The sequence below is a fragment of the Podarcis gaigeae genome (genome assembly GCF_964106915.1).
Source record: "Podarcis gaigeae genome assembly, chromosome: 5".
Classification (NCBI taxonomy): Eukaryota; Metazoa; Chordata; class Lepidosauria; order Squamata; family Lacertidae; genus Podarcis; species Podarcis gaigeae.
In genome coordinates, this window is record NC_139681.1 from 48,336,082 (window position 1) to 48,357,119 (window position 21,038).

General features: G+C 42.9%; 1 long non-coding RNA gene across 1 annotated transcript; it reads left to right on the forward strand.

Annotated features, from left to right (window-relative positions):
* Positions 1 to 3,541: 3,541 nt before the first annotated feature.
* Positions 3,542 to 19,132, forward strand: LOC310844549. Its single transcript, XR_014564180.1, has 3 exons — positions 3,542 to 4,055; positions 10,258 to 14,412; positions 18,064 to 19,132. It is a non-coding gene; the product is annotated as an uncharacterized lncRNA (long non-coding RNA).
* The last annotated feature ends 1,906 nt before the right edge of the window (positions 19,133 to 21,038 follow it).

Genomic DNA, 21,038 nt, shown 5'->3' on the forward strand with positions numbered 1-21,038 from the left:
TCTTCCATGTGTTTACTTTTTTTTAGACTCGTTAGTTTGATGCCAAATGACTGCACTGCTGTTAATCATGAAGGAAGCAGATTGGCTGGCATACTTTGTTTACAAGTTCTGCCATGTGCAGCATTATTCTGGCTTACATTTTCTTCATTATTTACTCTTCCCCCCCTCTATGTGTGACCTTTATTGCTCAGTTTAACTTAAATATTTGAACATTCTATTTACGTGGAAGCAAGTTGCGCTTTGTACAGTATTATTTTGGGCAGTATTATGTGGCAGGAGGAGGTACATAGCTATACGTAGCTATGGGAGCTAGTGAACACCAGTGTCTTCCCAACTACACATGTCACCTACAAATGAAAAACAGTAGCAGCTATTATGTTCCTTTCCTCTTTAAATAGACACATATCTGAGAGGGTTCTGAAGAAACTAGCAAAGAAAGACTTCCTCTGCTCATGTTCTCTTCCTTTGAGTCATCCTGTACCCAAGGGTAATGTTTATAGGAATAGTAATTGCTTCCCTACAAATATATCCACAATTCCTTCACAGATATGTGCTTTATTTTGTGCTGTTACTAAGGATTTGTGCAGGCTAGATTAGTTGTCATGAACCTTACAACCCTTGCTTGTTGTACAATGATTTCGCTCAAGGCTTGAACTTTCAGCATTGATTTAGGAGAGGGAATGAAGGAGCAAAACTTTCTCCATGAAACAAACTGAAACATCCTGTGAAAATGAGATAGGGAAGGAAGACCATGAAGTTCTGGATGGGCACTGTGAAAGAATGGATGGAGAATCAGCGGCTATTACTACCAGGCATGGAATGAGTATTTGCTCTCAAGCAACAGCAGACACAACAGGTTTATTTAGAGATTATTATTTTCTGCTACCTTCGTAGTAGCATGGATGAATGAGATGTGCAAGATTAGCCGTGTTAAAATAGTATTTGCATGTGGAATGACTAGCCCTGTGGCTGCAGTTGAACACAGCCACTTGTACTACTTTGGGGAAATTTGTTTTTAAGATTCATCCAGCTGTCCAATCATCAAGCTGCTTAGTGCAATCTTAAGATCTGGATTTAGATGGCTGTTTCCACCACGGGGTGTGTGGGAGGGTGTCCATGCACAATTATGCTATCTGAAATTTTGTTTGCAAATGTGATTGCTTCACAGCTAATTACATGGTCAGATCTTTGAGCCAGATATAGAAGGGATGAGAGGGCATCAGATGCAAAGTCAAGACGTCAAAGTTGCACAGAAGATTTTTTATTCAGCCCAATACATTTCAAGTCTTAAGAGCCTTTTTTCAGGGGCAAATCATTTTAGTTCAAAGGATAACCAAAGCTCTCTTCCACATCATATCAAAGTTTCTGAGTTGTCCCTGAGGAACAACCATAATATTTGAAATGGGTTCAATGACTCATTTTCTGTGCACTTTTGAAGTTCCAGTTCTATTCATTGGGGAGTAGGTTGCATGCAGAGACCCTTCTGGATCCAGCAAGCGTCAAAATTTATGCAAGGATTCAAATTCCTGGAATAGCCAGACTAGCTTCCTAGTGAGGTTATGGGCCATTAAAGGAACAAATGAAGTGGCTCTCTGCTAGATATCAAAAGGACAGACACCCCCCCTCAACTGGCTGGTAATTTAAGGCCGGAGCTGAGAGTGAAGTTAGGAAGTGGAAGCAAGGCAGCAGGCTAGGAAGCCAGAAAGACAGAGTAATGCTTGATCTTTCTTTGAATCCAAGGTTGTGGTTATGGGGAAGCAAGCCCCTCTTGGGCTGTTAATGCTGTGAACCCCTCCATCATAGGCTCAGGTCGTATACATGTGTAAACCATACATCATAAAGACACCCAAGTACCCTCTGTATCTCATTGCAAAGGAAGCATGAACCCTGGGTAAGCGCCTGGAAACCTCTGGAATCTTGCCGTGCACAGAGATTGGAGTGGTGTGCAAAAGTGGTGTCTTATTTAAGCGACACTCCAGAATCACATTCGTGCCAACGTATGAATATGTCTCCATAAGTTTCAATATCAAGCTGTGCAGTCTGTAATCAACAAAAACTTTCACTGATTAAGCTGCTAATTAAGACTTGGCAGCCCTAAGTCAGAATGCTTGTGTGATTGCAGGTTGTTGTCAGTTAAGACAGCAAGCTCTTTATTTTAGCTAAAAATTGCAATGTCTGAATCACATTCTTTTGAAAATACATGGATTTATGCTGCAGAAAGGAATGCATTGGCAGATGGAACAGCACCCTCTACTGATTACTTCAAAGAATTAAATGGACATAAAATTTGACAGGTGACAGTTTGGTACTAATTCCTCAATTTTAACATAGTGTCACTCTATTACATTCTCCTTTTATGCATGTTATATTCTAGGATAACTCTCCTTAGAGTTGTACAAGACACTAATAACTATGTTATCCAATGGACCAGACACTATCTCTTTTTCAGAATATTCTCGGTTGCAAAAATATTGGCCAAATATATCCCCCCACCCACCCCCCAAAAATAATAATGAAAAAAATCCTCCCTTCTGACAGTTTCAGACTGTCATATTTCTCTTACAGCCTTGGGAAGTTTTTATGAGTACATTTTACAAATTAAATTGCTCCTTCCTTCCGTCCTTCATCACTCCCTCCCTCTCTCCCTATCCTTTAAACAGAAAGCAAAAAAGGCACACTTACTAGAATATGCTGCCACATTCTCTTACTGTGAATGCTTTGCTTTGGGTTGAGTGTTCAGATCACTGAAAGATGAACTCCTTGGAAGACAGACCAGGTGCAACTGTTTAATGGATTTTATTCAGGAGAAAAGGGGAAACAGGCAGAGGACCTTCTCAGTAGTGGCGCCCACCGGAACGCTCTCCCATTGGATGTCAAAGAGATAAACAACTACCTGACGTTCAGATGACATCTGAAGGCAGCCCTGTCTTCCCTAAAGTTTTTAATGACTGATGTTTTAATGCATTTTTAATCTTGTTGGATGCGGGTGGCGCTGTGGGTAAAACCTCAGTGCCTAGGACTTGCCGATTGTATGGTTGGCGGTTTGAATCCCCGCAGTGGAGTGAGCTCCCATCCTTCGGTCCCAGCTCCTGCCCACCTAGCAGTTCGAAAGCACCCTTAAGTGCAAGTAGATAAATAGGTACCGCTTTATAGCGGGAAGGTAAACGGCGTTTCCGTGTGCTGTGCTGGTGCTGGCTCGCCAGAGCAGCTTCGTCACGCTGGCCACGTGACCCGGAAGTGTCTTTGGACAGCGCTGGCCCCTGGCCTCTTAAGTGAGATGGGCGCACAACCCCTAGAGTCGGACACGACTGGCCCATACGGGCAGGGGTACCTTTACCTTTAATCTTGTTGGAAGCTGCCCAGAGTGACTAGGGAAACCCAGTCAGATTGGTTGGGGTACTACTACTACTACTATTAATAATAATAATAATAATAATAACAACAACAACAACAACAACAACAACAAACAAACACCAAGCTAAGCTTGTTGGTTAATATAGCACTACTTATGGTAGGAGCTATGGTGGGATCTTCTTACACACAAACCTCTGAAACAGGAGGCCTCACCTCTTAATCGTATGCCTAGCCCAAGCTATCTTCCCTTTACCCTGGGGCCAATCCTACTGACTGCTTCAAATGACAAATTGCAGTGGCTCTTTCCCCCACATCCTTCCCTTTCAGTGTCCCTTTACCTCAAAGCAGTCCCTGCTTCCCATGCAGCCTCACTCCTGATCTGTTCCCTGCAGCCGATTCAATTTAAAAACACCCGTCATTCACTTTCTCACATAAGTGACATTCATGAATGTTATGTTCTTAGCTTCACTTGTGAAAACAGCCGTAGTGATTTGTGTGTTTGATCGTGACTAACGCAGTTCAAGCCTGCATTTACCTGTGATCTGCCAAGGCAATCTCAGCCAGCCAGCCAAGTGTGATGTCCTACCATATGCTTGAGACAGCTGCCTTGCTTTTGCAGTCCCACACTGCCAAACGGAACTAGCATGTTTGATCAGCTCTCGCTGGCCAACATCCATAGCTGGTGTGCTGCGTTCAACTTGGTAAGTTGCAAATCATGTCGGACTGTCATTGTTGATAAAACAATATCAAGCAGCATTCAAGCAGCCAACCAGATTTCTTTGTTTTTGAAGCCAATGAGCATTGCAGATCAAAGCTAGCATATTCTCCACATTACAATGATTGACAAGTAGAACCCTTCAATCTTCTTTTGAGTGTGTAGAGTAGGAAGGGAGGGCATATTCAAGCAACAGTTCCTCATTAAATCATATTTCAAAAGTGTGACAAAGTAAGTACTTCATGTCCATTCTTGCCCTGGTCAGGGAAATTTCAGAAGGTCTGTTATCTCAGAAGTGAATGAATAGGATTTTCCTTTTCTTGCCTGCTCTAATGCCCTCGCTGCTGCTGCAAGCCTTTTACAGTGTGCTCCTATGTATCTACTCAGAAGTGAGTCTCATTAAGTTCAACTCCCAGGTAAATGTTTACAGGGACTGGAGGCTTACTGCCACCACCATCAACAGAAGTAACAGCTGAAATTTCAATTACCTTATATAATGCTTTCCCCAAAGAATCCTGGAAACTATAGCTGATCCCCTCACAGAGCTAGAGTTTACAGAACCCTTGACAAATTCCAGTTCCTTGGGTTATTTGGAGAAAGCCATGTGCTGTAAATGTGCGTTAACTGCATTGTGTGGCTGTGACCTGTATTTCTTCACAGGTTCCTGGCCTGAGCATTAGCACTCCAAATAGTTTTTAGGCAAAGGTGTAGCATGGGACGGGGGGGGGGGGGGCGGAGAGAGCAGCCCCAGACACACAATTTTCAGGGTGTGTGAACCAGTTGCAGGGATTTCTGTCCTACCCTGCCTGCTGCTGGGGGCTCTGGGCCCTGGAGCTTGGCCTTGCCCTTGCCTTGCCAGCACGTCCCGAGCCCCCTCACTGAATGGCCGCCTGGCCAGTCTTGAGGGGGATGTGCCTGCCAAAGGGCACATCGACTGGTCAGGCTGCCGCTTGCATGGGCAGGCAGGTGGCACAGCGCAGCCCTGTAAGCCCACAGGTTTATATAGCTCAAGATGCTTCAGGAAAACAAGCCAAGCCACACAGTGGAGGAAAAGCAAGAAATGTCCCAAATCATTGCTGTTTTGATCTGGTGGGGGGGAAAAATCTTCCTGACTCCATACCTGTCAAATTCTAAGTGTGAACAAAGCCCATGTGCTAAAACATCTCAAGCGAAATATACTGGAAACATCTCCATGCCCACTAATATCCTATCCTTTTTGATGCCCCAGAAGAAAAGTGTGTGTGTATCAAAAACTATCTCTTTGTGAGTATTGGGGCAGTGTGCTTCCTGACCTCAATATCTTTGTATAAATTGATCTGCTGAATAAAGTTGATGCCTTTGCCTTGACCACTCTTGCAGGGATATTTCAAAATGTTAACATCTCTAGCAGTTAAAAACCTTCTTTTGTTTTTGTTCTGAATTTGACAATGTTCAACTTAGAGTAATTAGTTCCAGTGCTCACTTTCCAGTAAATCATGCTGGCTATTATGTGTAAATTTGGGTTATGGGGGAAAAAAACCTTTACTAAGGAAGTTAATAATCCATATTTTAAAATATTTTTCCTACCCATAAATTGATTGTCGTCCACTTCAGATGTAATGTTCCTGCTTTGTATTTCACTGGAAAAGAAATCAATGAACAACTGGCTCTGATTTGTGTTTTTATAAAGTCCCTCAGAGATGGTAATAGACTAAGTAAACAGACTGTCTGTAAATGACAGTACAGCAACCCCTGCAAAGGATTAAGCAAATTATTTCCATTTTAGGATTGGCCTTTCTTTCTTTCTTTTGCTGCATGTCATGTTTAAACCTTTTAAGTATTTTCCATTTGTTAGGGAGAATATCTGTGTATCTTTTACAAAACATGAACAAAATCTCTTTGAACTCGAGTTTCCAACCTTAAGGAATCTTGTTATTTTTGGAGTTATCATCAGGTCCTGGGCAAAGGCAGAAAGGAAATGATAATTCTTTGTAGCTGGGCCAACAATGCTGTAAGCTTAAAAATCCTACTGTTGTATTCTGAACCTTGGATAAAGCAGTAATCTGAGGCCTCCCTAAAATGTACACAGCAGTGATGCAATTTGCTGAGTACGGCATTTATATAGATATATATTTTACAATCGGTTGCATTTATTGTTTGGATTCTCTTGACTTCCAATTTCTAAAAAACAAAACAAAACACCTTTTAATGCAAAAGCTGAGCAAGAGCCTCAGATAACTGGCAACTCAATATCTTTACAGCATTTCAGAAGATCTCTCTGGCATAACTTTTTTTTGGTGTGTGTGTGTATCTTCAAGCCTGTTATACAGTGTTGCAGCCTGTTGAGACTCTGCCTCTACTACCTCTCACCTGTGCTCTGTTTCCTTTTGAAGTCTGGAGTGTCTTAAAGGGCCAGCCTTCTGGGCTGCAGATGGGCCTGTCTCCTGCACTCTGACATTCCACCTAAAGCGTGCCCTGCACCATTAGACTTGTGATGTAGTGTGGAAGTCGTTTGATTTCTCACATGCTGGGGAAGATACCCATCAGGGTCTTCCAGTTCAATGGACTCTGGTACTGTTGGATTTGGTTCAACTTGCTCCTGCTGAGAGCAAGAGAGTTGAGAGCCAATGTGGTGTAGTGGTTAAGAGCGGTAGTCTCGTAAGCGGGGGAACCGGGTTCGCGTCTCCGCTCCTCCACATGCAGCTGCTGGGTGACCTTGGGCCAGTCACACTTCTCTGAAGTCTCTCAGCCTCACTCACCTCACAGAGTGTTTGTTGTGGTGGAGGAAGGGAAAGGAGAATGTTAGCCGTTTTGAGACTCCTTGAAGGGAGTGAAAGGCGGGATATCAAATCCAAACTCTTTTTCTTCTTCTTCTGCCTGCCAGCAACCCCCGATCACTCAGAACCAGGAATCCAGACTGCCTATTCTGCCAGTGATACTATAGCCTCTGATTCTGTGTTCTGGTCACCAGTGGACCCCAGGGTCATGACCTCAAGCCAGCTCTGTACTGTATTTTTGTGCAGCAGAGAGAGAAAGAGAAAGAGGAAAAGAAAGAGAAAGAGGCAACAAATTTATTCATCTTATCACTGAGGTTCAAAGAAGTTCATAGAGAGAGAGTAATCTCAGCACAAGAGAATTTGTAGTGAGCCAGATAATTTAAAGGGTGGAAAATATATACTGGAGATAGAAAGTCAACTTTATATTCAGTCAGATCATTGATGTACTGTAGATGCTGAATGGCAGAGAAATCTGTCCCTGCCTTGCCTTGAGATGGTCAGGATTGAACCTGGACCTTTGGAATGCTAGGCATTTGTTCCACCACTGACTTATAAATAATTGTATCCAGTGTAGCACCAAGTCAGGACAAAGCAAGGGTTTATGTGTGTGCAATGGGACTTACCCCCATCTCCCCCGTGTGACCCCAAATATTTTCTAGGGGTTGTCCCAAACTCCCAGAGGTGACTTATGGAGGGCGTGCATGGGGAAGGAAGGGGGGGAAGTCCCATTGCATAAACAGAGAGCCTTGCATCATTGGATACCACCCAGTTTCAGCCCATGTCCTTGAACTGGGGCAGTATGATCTTCTGCACCTCCGTGTGAATCTGCCTACGAGTCATGTGGCCCCTAAAGGAGGAAATGATAGGATATTTCACTATGTAGGATTGATGGCAAGAAATAGACAGCAGGTGGCACTCCTGTTCTATGCTGTAGTTAGAGACCTGTGATAATGGCAGTGGGCTGTGTGAGAATGCAAACACACGGGGGGGGGGGGCAGGGAAGGCACATTTACCTCTGTTTGTAGTACAGTGGTACCTTGGGTTACATACGCTTCAGGTTACATACGCTTCAGGTTACTGACTCCGCTAAGCCAGAAATAGTACCTCGGGTTAAGAACTTTGCTTCAGGATGAGATCAGAAATCGTGCTCCAGCAGCGCGGCGGCAGCAGGAGGCCCCATTAGCTAAAGTGGTGCTTCAGGTTAAGAACAGTTTCAGGTTAAGAACAGACCTCCGGAACGAATTAAGTATGTAACCAGAGCTACCACTCTATGTTGTTGCTGAGTTATTCTCAGCAATACACAGGAACAAAAAGGTTATGTTGGGACTGGCAGTGTGTTTTAAGAAGAAACTGCCATTTCCATTTTATTTTTAACAAATGTAAAATATGTAGTTTTATATTTAAAAAGCAAGCAAACGAACAAATTATTCTTATTCTGGGCCTGTATAGCTATCCTCCCGCTGGCTTACACCACTTCCAGGAGACTTTTCCTCCTATGGACAACAACATTGACCACACTGGTCACACAAGGTTTACTGCTATTCACAGAATCATAGAATGGTAGAGTTGGAAGGGACACCGAGAAATAATCTATTCTAGGCCATCCCTCTGCAATGCAGGAATCCTGCCCACAGCCGTCCCTGGGTGGGCTCATATCACCAACTTTCTGGTTAACAGCCAGGTGCATTGCCCCACTGCCCCACAGGAGGGCCATTCTTTCTCCTCTCTGTTTCCCTCGTAGGCAGATGACTGATCTGGTCCTTATGAATGTAGTTGCTAGCTACACATTCTTAAAAACCTAAGGCCCTAATGCAACCTAATGTCATCCTATTAGCAGCTGGGAGGGAGCCATATTGAATGAAATAGCGGGACTTACCTCTGAGTGAAAACAGCTAAGATTGTGCTATGCAAAGTGATGTTTCTATTTAGAGGGTTCTAAGGTGGTGGTGGTGGACTGGATCTGGCCAGCCGGCCAGATTGTTATCCTGACCCTCATGGGCCAAATTAGGACCATGGGCCAGAGGTTCTCCACCTCTGGTCAAAGGTGAATTTATTTATTTATTTATTTATTTATTTATTTATTTATTTATTTAAACAATTTTTAAAAATAAGACTATGGTTTGTATCCATTAGTGACTTTCCCTTACTGGAAATGGCAGGAAGGTTGCAGTAAACTGGAGGAGAAATTGGTTAAAAGCAGGTGCCCTGACTTGTGCTAGAAAAAGAGCACTTTCTTCTTCAGCAAAGCTATCACTACTTTATTGATTTATCTCTCTATTACATTGTATATCCCACCTTTTCTCCAAAGAGCTTGAGGTAGCATGCATCCCACTTCCTCTCTCCATATTATCTGTACAGCAACCCTGTGAGTTAAGTTAGGCTGAGAGACTGCGACTGGCTCATGGCCAAGTGGGGATTTGAACCCTGGCCTCCCACGCCCCTAGTCTGACACCCTAACCACTATGCTGCATACATTTTTAGTCCTGGAATCCTGGGAGCTGTAGACCTGGGCCCCTCACCAAACAGGGCAATGAAATGGAGGACTCTGCTCAGCCTGACAGGATGCATCTTGCTTGTCCCTGCTCCATCCTCAGTAGCACACAACCAATGACCATCATCTGACTGATATGGGTCAACCTACAGGGGCAGCATGGAGACATAGGAGGAGAAAGCTCACAACCAGGGCTGCTGTGCTTTGGACTGGTTGTAAGTAAGAAGTTGTAAGTTGTAAGTAGGCGAGGGAGGCTGAGGGCAGGCTGAGGTTGGTGGGGCAGTGCCCCACATGCCCCACATGCCCTACTAGACCCCCCACCTCTGTATTTGAGCTGCCTAGGGATGCCAATTCTAACAAAAAGCCAACAGTGTTGTTGTTGCTGCTTCTGTTTTTGGGAGAGGCTTAACATGTCTCTGTTCCTATCTGAACATCGCAACCCACATAACTCTCCTTTTCCTTGCGTCGAAGCATTTGTAATTCGTTTCCTCTACAACAGTCCACAATGATTTCCTAGCCCAGAAGCACAAAGAGGTACGAATGTAATCAGAGGGGATCTATGTTTCTATTTTTAAACAAGTGATTACACTGTCGGCATGTGACCCATCTGGGCTGAGACGCTTGCATGCTCCAAGCAGCCTCCACCCTCCAAGTCGACCTGCATTTCTAAATGAGCGCCATCTGCTTCGGCATTAGCTGTCTAATAAAGGCAAAGGGATGTGCGAAAGGGGGCGGTGGAGAGAACAGCGAGACTAGGATTAAAGGCTTGGTGGCAAAGTGAGATTTGGGAAGTGGTGGTGATGGGGAGAGGAAGGCCACCTTTTTTCTAAGAAAAGCAACATGGTATATGACATTGTTTTTATGGCGAGAGGGAAAAACCCATTTTGCACTGTGCACAAAAATAGCAGCATCTGTTTGGCTTTTCTTTCTTTTCCCTGCAGGCCTTTATGACTCCAGGAACTTGATGTTTTGATTCACACCAGCGTTTTAACACTTCCTCTGAGAAAGAAATGCCTTGGACAGTGATCTATTACTGCCTAATGCACTGGACAAAGTATTGAGGTGCTTTTTCAGACCTACTTTCAGAATCTTTCCCTGGTGAGGATAAATTTGATGTCGCCTCAGGCTACAGACAAACAGACAAAGAGATTGAACTAAAGCCTATGTATAAGTCCAACACTATTTATTTAAAGGGACAAATCTGATCTTAACACTTACATGAACAGAACAACCCAGGCCTTGTCGAACAAGACTAAATCCTGTGTTAAAGGAGAAGTTTTGCATCAAGCTGCCTTTTGACATTTACTCTCCACCCTGTGCAAGTAAAAGTGATGAGATATAATTGGGGAGGGGTGGGGAAGTCATTGGTTCATGAACCCAGCATGCTTACTCTCAGCGCTGATTATTGCTTCACTATTGCTTCATGTTTTCCCAGTTCTTCCCCAAAGGATCGCAGGGTTGCAAATGTACATATTTTCCCCATTGACCATTTTATCAAGCTGAGAGACAGTGACTGGTCCAAGACTTTCCAGTGAATTCCATGGCTGATTTCCTTAGTTCCAACCTAACACTCCCTATATTCTGTACCATACTGGCTCTGATTCACATGGTATGGTGAATCATATGGAAACAGACTCGGTCCTTCTGTGAGGCAAGATGAGCCTCTTGGCCCGGGCGGCAGATCAAGAGAGACGTCTAGTGTGTAGAAATTGCTATAAGTTGGTGATTGGCTGAGGGCCCATTTCATTTTATTTTTTGCTGACTCATTCATCTCTGGCTCACCTCTACTCAGCACCCGACTCGCATTTGCCTCTCTTTGCCATTCATTTTTGTTTAAGTCACCCGACAGGGGCACTATTAATACACCCTTCAGGTACTACACCTGTTCATTGATTTTGGCATACGTCGGTGTGAAGTGCTTAGGCTGCTTTCTGAAGGTACTGGTGTGATCAGTCCTGCAGCTGCTCTGTCTCAAAGGCTTTGGCAAAATGGTCCTTCAGTCATCTAAGATTGTTTGCATGTGTTGTTGCCTGACAGTTACAATGCAAGCTTTTCAGATTAAGGGCCCTGGACTGAGGAGCCATCTTGCAGTGGAATAGAAATGTGATTAATGCAAATAAAAATTATATTTAGGTGCCTTGGGGTTGCAATTTTCAAATTACAGAAGTTTTCTTGGGGATAAGAATGTTCCCAGACTGGGGATAAAGCTCTGACTCTTTGCAGCTTTGGGGTTTTTTTGTTTTTGATGCCATGTTAGCTATTTACTGTGGCTTTACTGGGGTGACCAGGGGTGCCAATTTGAATAAAATATTTTGAGGGGGGGCAGGTAAGCCCTACCCCACATAACTAATCACATGATGCAATGTGCACACACCATTTGAATGGCAATGCCCGTCAGCTGTTTGTAGGTTTTATTCAACCCTCATAATTCGAGCGTTGACAAAATGTTCCATACAGTTAACCGTTCTCTTGGCTTTGCCCTCCTGCACAGAACATGCTTGCCGCTCTATATGTTGCAGAAATCTGCATTTCCTTTCATCCGAGGATAAAAGAATTGAAATAAGAACACTAATGATAACCTTTCATGTTAAACAGGATACGTAGCTTTACTGCAGAGACAGAAATGCATTTCCTGCCTTCCTCACTGTGTAGTAATGGCAAGGTACAGCAGAGCGTGTGGGATTATAAGTGAGCGCTCGCTGCAGACTCCGATTTCAAGCTCCTGGGAACAGAGCCCAAACCTCTGATTAAAGTGGGACCCCGCCATCTTCCTTCCCACCAGGCCTCTGCATAAGTGACACCTTCTCAGGGACTCCATCACAGTCTCATTAAGAACAACGAGCAATTGTGATAGAAAGATGCAGGTTGCTCAACACAGTGAGGCGTCAGGTTTTTGGGTGGGGGGGGGGAAAGAAGGATTGGAAATGTGTTTCAATAAGGAAAGGTAACAATTATAATAACAGGTTTGGGATCTGCAGGCTTCATTTTCTGTGCTGACAGTAAGTGCTGCATTTGTAAAGAGGCCTGGGTGAAGCCTCTTAGTTTATAATAGGCCTCCTCACGTAAAAAGCAGCGGCGTCAACTGCAGCTATTTTGTGAAGCAATTAATTATTCCTCCAAATCAGATGACAACCGTGAGCTGTATCATTAGCACCTTGATCCTCAGCTTTACAAGACAGAAATAATAATTCCTCGTGTCACATGTGGAATTAGCCTGACTCCTGCTGCCGCTGTTTTTCTTTCTCCTCAGCTGTGTAAAGGACCTTCTGTCACAAAACAGACTTCACACAAGTTGTCCCCTTGGGGACTGAGGCAATGTGTCACCGTGACCTTCTGCAAGGTCTCGCCTACATAAGATGTGGCCGCTTCTGATCTGATGAGGGAAACTGTTAAGAGCACCACCATCCCAAGAATGGTGGCACCAAGAGCTACAGGCATAGGGAAGGGCAATTTAGGGCTGTTGCTTTTAAAAGACACTGTGAAATCATGGCCCTAGAAAAGACAGCTGCTAGGCTCTCATTGGATTCCAGTCAGTAATTTTGGCTGTGTGCTAAATTTGTAGTGATATACCTCAAAAAAGGTGAACATATAACATCACAGTACCGAATTTAAATAACGCAGGACCCATACAGTCATCTTCTTATGATAGCATAAGATCAGACAATCTAGAACAGGCATGTCCAACTTTCAAGAGACTGCGATCTACTCCCACTATTTAAAAACTGGCAGTGATCTACCCGTTGGATTGACTAAAGTTTTTGAGCTTTTTTTTAGGGAACATAAGTAGGAGCACAAGGGTCCATGTGTTTGCTAGTGCTTTCCCATCACAATCAGTGTGCTTTTCTAGAAGTATGAACAATGTTATGTGTAGTTTGAAGACTTCTAGGGTAGAGCATTTACCAGTGAGAAGAGTGCTAGACTTAGCTTTTGTACACACAAGGGTCTGCACATCAGAGTACAGTATTCATTTTAGGGCATTGACCAATGGGCAGTAAAACAGTTCAAGAAGCAATGTATTAATTCTGGCTGGAAGCACCCAGATTATGGGTGTGCAAAGGATCTGTGCTTCCTTCTGGCCCAGAAATTTGGTCAATATCCTTAACTAAGATTGCCAGATCAACCTTTGCACACAAAAGTGGCCTCTTAATTGAAGAAATAATAGAGTTTAATATTAAGGCACGTTGCCTCCTCTTAATAAGCGGAACTGCAGAAGAAGAAAAAAAGTCCTCCCCAACTGCTTGACTTTTCTTTGCATTTTTTATTTTTTACTTTTACTAACTCCTGTTTAACACACACACACTATACAGTATACCTTTTGACCTATGGGTTAACAGGCTCACATGCCAGCATTATCTCACATTTAGCATAAGCTCCTAAATGCTTTGCTAAGCTGCGTGACTAAGAGAAAGCATCTCAAAGAATCAATGTTCATTGATGTCATCTTGGGTACACCAGTTGCTCTGCTTGCGTACATAGCCTGCTGTTGATCCTCTGTAATTGTCATCACATCGGCGCTTGCATCAGGTCTGGCGCAATTTGACGGCAGTGGGGAATTTAACACCAGAAGGCAGAGCTTTCATAATCCCTGCAAATGCCCCCACACCTAAAATCCATTTGCGTTGGTGACTTGGCATTGTCGTCTTGCCACTGAAGGCTGGCAGCTTATAAACGCAGCATTAAGGGCCACAGCATTTCAGATTCACAGGCGGCTCAGAGAGCTACACACACCAGCAGCCTCTCATCAGCTACCTAGTGAAGTGCCCACGCAGCAACTTAGCCTCAGCCTATCAAATGGTTTTTAAATGACTGAAAGGCCAAAGTAGTGACACACAGAGAGAGAGAGAGAGCGCGCGAAGGAACTTGTTTGGCATTTCAAAGTTTGCAAAAGTGCTGAGATGGAGCAAAGATATTCAAAAATGCACCCAGCGACCAGCCTTCTGAAAGAGCATACAATGTTTTGCCACAATGAAAAGTCAACTGATGCAGGGCAATGCCATCTTTCAAGGAGTCGGTCTTGGCGGCGGAGGCGGTCAAATAGTTTCACCATCTGCACCTTACCAAGCATCCCGGAATATCCAGGCTTCCAGGATGTTAAGGTAGGTATCCAGAGTTGTTTCTGCAAGAATGTGCAAGCTTTACACAGCAATTCCTTGTTGTCACTCCATAAAAGAGGGGACTTGGGAGATCATCAAGAGTTTGTGCAAGAAGTTTCTTTGGTATTAAATCAGTTTTGATACAATTAATAGTGTTGATCAGCTGTTCATTTTTTCATCACCCAGAGAACATTGCTGTAGACTCACAAATATAATTCATCAAACACGTAGCTAATCATATTATAGTGGTGGCCATTCTGGGAACACCAAGACTGCAATTTTGTTAACTAGTATGCAGTATATAAATACTAATCACAGATGACTTTATTGGTAGTTGATGGGGGACGTATCTAGGGCAGTGGTTGGTAACGATCGTATGGTCAACCAAAGGCAAAGGAGAGACTGAGTAGCTGTCTAAAACCCCCACATTGTGCTATTCTTTGTCCTGGAATCGAGAGGAAGATTGTGAAAAAAGTTAGGAAGGGGCTTTTCACAAGGAAGCGCCATTTAATGACTGAACTCCCACTGGAGCCCTTTTGAGACAAATAATCCATGGTGCATAACTCCATATGGGGCAGGTTGGGGAGTGGAAGCCAGTTCATGTGGCAGGCCCTACATTCATCATGCAAAGGCTCAGTAGACTGCATGAATAAAATGGTGAAGTGTAATTGGGAAGCCTAGTTACTGTTGTTGTGCCACTTTTGGGTCTTGAGACAAAGCAGCACTTTCTAGGTGTGGGATGAATGCACTGCCTGAATGGTTTGCCACATGAACAAAGAGCAATGCGGCACACACATTGCAGCAGTTATTTCTGCTGTGGGTTGAGATCAGCAAGCTGGAATCTGATTTGCACTCAGCTGAATTATGCAGGTGATTAGCACAATCTGGACTAAAAAGACCCCCCAAAAAGAAAGATAAATATTCACCCCACTCTACCCCGAAGGACAATGTGAATCAACTCTCACAGACATTCTGATTAGGGGTACATTTTGATTGCTTCTGCTTTACTTTAAAGTGGCTTCTTCAAAGAGCCGCAATCAAGGAATTCCTGCGTAGATGTTGCTTAAATGTGAATATAGATAACAAATCTGGGATACTTCCCATCACCACCATTGAATACTATTTTAAAAGAAAAAGGATGAAGGCTTTACTGTTGCTGTATATGTCGTGTGCATTTTATTTTCATTTCATTTTTATTCTGAAGATTTATATGTTGTGCAACCCATTTACTAGTGTCACTGGCTAGCCTTGGTGGTTGAAAAAAACCACATTTCCCATTTTATATGATATTTTTCCTTGAGAAGGAAATAATCAATCACAGGTGGCTTAAAATTGTCTCAACCCATTTACTAGTGTAACCAGCTAGCCTTGGTTTTTGAAAAACATGATCCGTTTTGTGTGACTGTTCCTTGAGAAGGAAATAATCAATCTCGGGTTAAAATTGGCTATGTCGCAGTTATTGTCCTTATGTTATCCAATATTTTGGGTGACTCATCTGCCACTACACATTTTGATGACTCTCTAAAGAGTCAAATGCTGTATATCTGTAGTGGAATGCAGCACAACAATATAAGAAACTGGAAGAATAGAGGGGTACCATAATAGGCCTGCAACTGCAAATATCTTGGGATATTTTGGATCATTTATAAAAGCTCTTTTAATATTAGTTTTGGCTCTAGTCTTTGAAGGAGTAAGCTGCTTATACTAAAACAAGCAAAACACCTAAATACAGATATCTGTTCAAGCTGGCTCTTAAAGAGTATTTTGACAGAAAGGTTAGCTACTACTAGCTTAGTTCATGCACAGCATAAATCCTAAACACATTTACTGAAAAGCAGTAAATATATTTGGCTGTACACCTGAGTTCTTTTAAGTGTACACCTAAAAATTTAAAATGTGAATACAACAGACACATTATTTTCAAATATGAGTAAACAGATTCTTCAAATAGCCAAGACTGGCTGTCAGCTATACACATGGATTTTCTGCCTTGTGCATTGATTTAAAGATTTTTACCCTGCTTTTTAGCCAAAGCAGCTCCCAGAGTGTTTTGCAAGGCCACTATTAGCACAGTTCCTGCCTGTGGGGCTACTGTATAACATACATCATGGCACACAAGGGAAAAGGTATGGGGAAGTAGGAGGGTGGAAAACATGTCCAGGAGCCTTATAACAACCATCTAGGATGAAAACAGTCCAGATAGTCTGCAGAGTGGCAGCTGTTGAGTGACTTTTGAGGGAGGGATAAAGCTGCCTGGTTTCTCAGCAGCGGTGATAGAATAGCCCTCTTTCACCTTCCCTCCCACCCCCACAATACTGGCAGAAAGTTAGCAAGTACACCACTGGTAGCTTGGAGAATATGCAAAACAATATTTATATATTCAATATAATCACATCAAAATGTAAATCAGCTATTCTGATCAATGCCAGCTTTCTTTTTTACTGAGTTGGAATACATTCTTTGTTTTGCTATTTTTAACTTCAAGTATCAGTGTAATTAGTTTCCAAGGCAGCAAGCACCTTAGCAATACAGAATCAGAAAAATAATGCACTTCATGCACTTTTATAATATTAGATGGTAATAAATGCCATTGAAGTCCTTGAATCTCAAGGTAGCTACCTTAGTTACAATAACATTCAACTGTTAGCTAAACTAGAATTTATTTTTCTAGGGGAGAGGAGGGGGGTGGAATATCTGGATGTCTTCAAGTAGGCATGTCTGCATTCCTTTAAAACAACAAATGAGATTAAGTCTGCAGCAAAGTGCTTAAATTCCAGTAGTTCCATGGCATTCAATGGCATTCAAAGCAGGCTATTTTCCTCTGGATTACGCTCTTTGTCTTTCAGTGAAATTTTGCAACTCTTTGGTCACAATTCAACTAAAACTGACCATGTTGAAGTCCAGTTTACGTCAATGGGAGAGTTAAGCCTGTGCTCACATTTTACTGAGCCATACGCTTTGTGTTGATAACAAACTTACAGTACTGTGTTTTTTTCTGTCATTGCCAATAGGGATGGGATAAGATATCCCGAGCCCTCTTCCCCTCCCTGCTTATTCCCCCAAATACTTCTGTTTGCAGTGTTTGGCACACAAATGTACACACACACACACACACACACACACACACCGGTTATGGCAAATATACATATAAATCATGTTGGAAGTGACCGTTTTTATGATCCCACTGACAAATAATATCCAAGGCCAGCATCAGAGATTGGCAGCGTTGGGCAGCTGCCAAGGCCCATGTCTAAGCTGGGGAGCCAATGGCAATGTCCAGAGCTACAGGCCCAACTGCTTCTCTTCCTTGCTGTTGCAAGAAAGTGAGAAAAAACCTGCTGGATCAGACCAAAATATCCTGTCTCCCACAGTGGGAAGCCTGTAAGCAGAACATAAACGCAATGGCCCTTTCCCACCATTTTACGCCAACAACCGTTTGTCAAAGGCACGTTGCCTCTGACCCCAGTCTTGTTGACTTCATTCGTAAATCCATGCATAATGTAAGTTGTCCCATGTGGGTTAGTAGGTTGGTCTGCCTGATTGGAATGAGACTGTTGAGGGTGGATTGGCGGGAGCTTGTTTGTTAAGGATAAAATTCAATTAGCAACACAATGCCCTTCTTAACCCACACTTTTTCCTTTTCTTCCAAAACAGAATAATTATTCCAGAGGTCCCAACTCTTGCTTCACACTGCTGGATCTGGGAAGAACAAGATTTGAAAACCCACCAAACAGAAGCTCTGAGGGTCAAGCCAGAAACCTGGGTAACTCGGCAGTCCACTTCGCTAAAGGGCACAGTAAAACCAAAAGCAGTGTTTGTGACCAATCTTTGCAAGATTATTTCAATGAGAGACTTCTGAAGCTTAGAAACTATGAAACAAAAACATCAAACGGGAAGGTAAAAGTCTATCTTAATGAGAACCAGAACCCCAGCAAGGGACTAAGGCGGAGAAGCACCTGTAGTGCTATGATACAGACGAACCACATGAAATTGACAGAAAAATCCCGTGAGTCAGTGGATCCAGTCAATGAATACATAGCAATTTGCAGCAACGACCACAGCGACACGCAGAATATTGAAGATTGCTCTCAGAGAAGGAGCTACTTAGAAAGTTTGACTTTGAGCATCAATGGTCCCCTAGAAATGCTTGTGCGAAGGACATAATTTTGGATCATTCAAGCAGATATTATAATGAACGATTTTCCACTACCTTTCAATAAAGGCACAATGACATTTCTTATGCTACATGATAGATAAATTATTTGGACCTTGAGCCAATTGTACAGCTTCCCAAGGTGGGAATATTTAAATTGCAGTCTGGAATAGTATATATAGGATTGGCTCAAAACTTAGTCATGCTTAGCATAAGCCCAATGAAGTCATTCTTTTTCACTGGATCTGCTCTACGCATGACTAGCCAAGTCAACTAAAAAATAAGTCCTACTGAATTCAATGGGGCTTATTCCCAGATAAGAAGGGTTAGGATTGTTATGTGCAGCATTTATGTGACAGAGTGTATTTTAAAGATATGAAGTTACCACTTGTTGAAATCAAGTCATTTATATTACTTATTTAAAACATTTGTATGCCACCTTTAGTTTGCCAATATCCCAAAATATTTTTGTGTGTCAGCAGCACTATAGAATTGAGATGGTGGTGGTAATGATATTACACACATGAGATATTGTATGTTTGGTTTAGATAATAAATTTATTGTGACGCTGATTTGTCCTTCTTATATTTATGTGACTTTTAGAGCTTAGATATGGTCACTTTGTAGCATGTGCATAGTAAGCTCGCTCCATTTAACCCTAGTGCAGTCACGTCGTGTTTTTAGTGCTTGAGATCTACCCATTGCCAATAGGTCTGAAGACCAAAAGGTTGCAGCTGGTACAAAAAACACTGCTGCGGAAGGAAAGGTGAACCTGTGCTGTGAATTGGAAGCCATAAATATGAACCAAGCCTGTGTACACCAAGCATCATCTTACTACTACAAGTATTCTTGGGGGAGGGGGGACTCATAAAGGTAGATGATACATACTACCATATGGCAGCAGCATCCGGCAACCCGGTTCCCTCCAGATATTTTGGATGACAACTTCCTGGGGCTGATAGGTGTTGTCATCCAAAAGAACTGGATAGCACCAGTTTGGAAAATGCTCCACTACAGTATATTCCACAGTTTAAAAGAATGGCCAAGAATTATTGCAACAGTAGCTAAATTAGCAAATTACTTTTTTACTCATTGTTCATGCCAAATGCTTTTTTAAAAAATTCAGAGGTAGAAGCAATATAATAACTACTGGCAAAAAACCCAGTTTATGAATATGCCATCATTCATTTTGTCATTCAACACTAAAATAGTTTAAGAGTATTGGTTTTAATTTTTGTATTTTGTTAAAAGGGGGGAAATAGATAGTGTGGTAAAATAAAAGGAGATTTAGATGTGATACGATGGTTCGGGAAACCCCAAAGTGCCCTAGAACTAAGTTGGTCAGGGCTTTGTAAATTAATTCAAAAATCTTGAACCCGGCTTGGTAGCAGATTGGCGGCCAGTGCAGCTGTAACAATGGTGTCACATGTTCTCAACCCAGGGCCGTCTTAAGCATATCCGCCCCCCCCCCCCCGTTACCCAGAGTTGTCTTGTGCCATGGCGTCCCACCTCCTAATATATCCTGCGTTTTAAAGCCCTTATGTCAGCCCAACACAATCTCGGCAACCAGGGCACGTCAAGGCAGTGTACAACAATATACTAAAATGTAATGTCTATATAATAATCAAGTAGACAGTAAGCAGCTGGTAATGGTAGATAGCAAAAGCCATGGTAAAAAAGAGAGAAAGAAATTAGCATGGGGATTGGGGAGACCATTCAAGAGAGCAGGTACCCCCACAGAAAGGGTGCTGGTTGAGGCCAGATGGATGTTTGGAGGCTGTGGCACAACCTCTGCAGATTATATTCTCAACTGGTCAGATCTGGGTGGGAGAAGGCATTCTCTTATTTTCAATATGTTTAGGGTTTGATAGGTTAATACCAGAGCCCTAAACCTGGCTTAATAGGAAAGCAGCCACCAGTACACTTCCTTTAGCAATGGTGTTGCATGTCACAGTCAGGCACATAACTCAGTTTAACCTAGCTGCTGCATTCTGTACTAGTTGCAGGTTTCTGGCAAATTTAACAGCAGCAAGCTCTGCTCTGCAGCTTCTCTCCTCCTACTCCACATTGTACCTGGTTCGCACATATGTATATATTACATTTGTGGAGGACAGTCCCACAATCCATGTGCCCACACTTGAAATTCATGGCAACTTTCAAACTCATTTCGGCTCTTCTGTACCATGGGCAGCTGTGGGTAGATCAAGGCACTCTGCACATGCTTAAAAGAACGAAATGGGCTGCAGCTCATGAAAGCTTATGCCTCACTGAAAACCCGCCCCCATCTTTAAAGGACTTTTGTTGGTGTTTGTTTGTTTTTAACCACTAACTGCACGGAGAGCACGCTCTCGAGTCCATCCTTACCTACGAACTGAGTCCTAATGGTCGTGTGCCCCACCCTAAGCTTTCCCCTCTCACCACCCCAAATCTGAATGACTCCCTCCTCCACCTTTTTCCTTGATGCAGCACCCCTCCC